Genomic DNA, 2,408 nt, shown 5'->3' with positions numbered 1-2,408 from the left:
TCCCTCCCTTCCTTCCTTCCTTCCTTCCTTCCTTCCTTCCTTCCTTCCTTCCTTCCTTCCTTCCTTCCTTCCTTCCTTCCTTCCTTCCTTCCTTCCATTTTCTTTATTTCCTGTTTCTGTAAGGGACATTTTGTATCAGCCTTTGCTGTGTTTCAGTATCTTGTAGGAGGATCAGCAGCATACCTGTGTTCCTATCTGTTTCTTGTTCACACGTGATGTTGAGTCTAGCTGCAAAATACCTGTACATTATGAACTTCCATTTTTTACAGTTAACTTTAAAAAAATTAGTCTCTTCTGTTGTATGCTTCCTATTTTTCTTTTAAGAAAGGTGATTTTTTTCCTTTCAATTTCAGTAAGCTGGGCATATATACAGTAAGTATGTAAGCATGGAACAGGAAAAGCACTTTCCCTATCTACTATTCCAAAGGGCAAGTGTAACTACATATTCCCAGATTTCTGTAGCATATATCCGGAAGCAATTTTATCTGTAGTCATCTCCATGGGAAGCAGGTGGTGTTTGTCTCATTTGCACAGTTTTGTACAAAGTTCTCTCAGCCATTTCCTAGTTCTCTCAGCCATTTCCTATTTCCTCCTGTAAATAACAGTGAATGCCTTTATTGGAGGAGTTGGTATTACAGCAGCTATTATAGTAATTTAAGGAATTTCTTTTTTTCTAAGGGGTTTTATCTCAGAGCTTTACAGAGTGTTCAAAGGACATTAATTGTTAAATTTACTTCTGGTTTACTTAATTCTTAACTCTATTTTAAATAACCTATAAGGGAGCTTTTGTTGGGTTTGGTTTTTTTACCAAGTCTCTTGGTTAAGTAAGGTCATACAGAAATATCAGAGAGGGAAAGGCCATACAATCATTAGACATTTTTCTGTGTCCATGATTAGTGAAATTAGCCAAAGGTGTAGAATAGTGTGTGTCTGTTCAGCAAAGGAGTGCAGCAGAAAATATTGAAAGTTCAGGAGGAAAAATGTTAAAAGTGCCCCGTGTTTTAAGATTGTCCTTGATAAAACAACTGAAGAAACTATTCCTGAAGGAAGGGACTGCTTCCATTCTAAATAGCTATCAATAATATTTTTCCTTAGGAGTCTTTATGGTTTACTGCAGAACTAGAAAAAACGTAAATGATAGGGGTAATACAAGTGTGTTCTCAGGCTACTCAGGCATAGGTACAGATGTCATGGTCCAGAAACCTATTCCACTTACTCCAGATATTCTTTTCTCTTTGAAAGAAATCTTTAGCATGACATCATCATTTTGGCAGCTAGAAACCTTAAGCATAGGGATAGGGGAAGAAATTCTGACTACCATTCTCACAGAAGGGGCAAAGAGAGAATCTCTTTCATTTTACAGACATTTGGTAGAACCTCCTCTGCTCTAGCCCTGCTCCTCTGTATGACTGTCTTCACTGAGGCTGGTTGGTGGCAGGTGCCCTCCTATTGATTGGAGAAAGCTGTTTTCTTAACTCAAGAGGGATGATGATGTCTTAAAATATGCAGAATTATAAACTGCCTTCTAAGGCAAGCACTGCTATTGTGTATTGAAGAAAAGCTGAAAGGATATCTAGGCATAATCAAATTAAATTACAACAAAAATTAAACAATTTCTTTCCAAAAAGTACAGTGGTGGTTTTATTTCTCGAATATGTAACCAGTGAGTTCTATAATACAGTATAAGATGAATATTTATAATACAGACTTGGATTTGAAAAGGAGCACCTCTGTGTCCTGAAAGCATCATTGCTGAAATAAAACCTAATGGAGAGATCATCTACTGCTGTATTTTTATTATTAATTTGAACTTGGCAGAAATATGTTGATATTTACAGAATGATAGAAAATTGAAAAGCTGTAGGAAATGGCATTATTATTCTCAAAAAAATCAGACAATAAATAGGAATAAAGGAGTCTTTTCTTTTTTTTTTTTCCATCTATTTTTTGGTAGGAAAATATTAAATTCACAGATGCAAGCATTATAAGAAGTTTTACATGACTGAAAAGATATCATGAACTGTGAAGAAAAATAATGTAAAGGTATGTGTAATCATTTCCCCTGTGTGCACAAAGGAGAATTTCTGCATTGAGGTAAATAAAATAATTTCACATGGTAAGTATCTGTCAAAGTTTTCCCGTTAATACCCATGGAGTCAACTTTCCAGCCATACTCATTGATGTGAAAAAGATATGTGTACTCCCCAAACTAAACAAAAGAAACTCTGAAACACTTTGGAGGGAATTTTGGAGGGACTATATATATGTGTATATTTATAAATCCATTAACTTTATATTTGTGAAGGTAAGAGTGTCTTATCTGGGCAAGAAAATACAAAGCTGATGTAAGATTTCACTGATTCATGGGCTGGTTTTTGTTAGTTGGAAGATAAGGACATTTTGTCAGA

The sequence above is a fragment of the Chaetura pelagica genome, unplaced genomic scaffold (assembly GCF_000747805.2).
Source record: "Chaetura pelagica isolate M959 unplaced genomic scaffold, ChaPel_1.0 scaffold17, whole genome shotgun sequence".
In the NCBI taxonomy this organism is placed as follows: Eukaryota; Metazoa; Chordata; class Aves; order Apodiformes; family Apodidae; genus Chaetura; species Chaetura pelagica.
The sequence above is the reverse complement of the archived record's forward strand: the minus strand, read 5'-3'. Positions refer to the sequence as shown.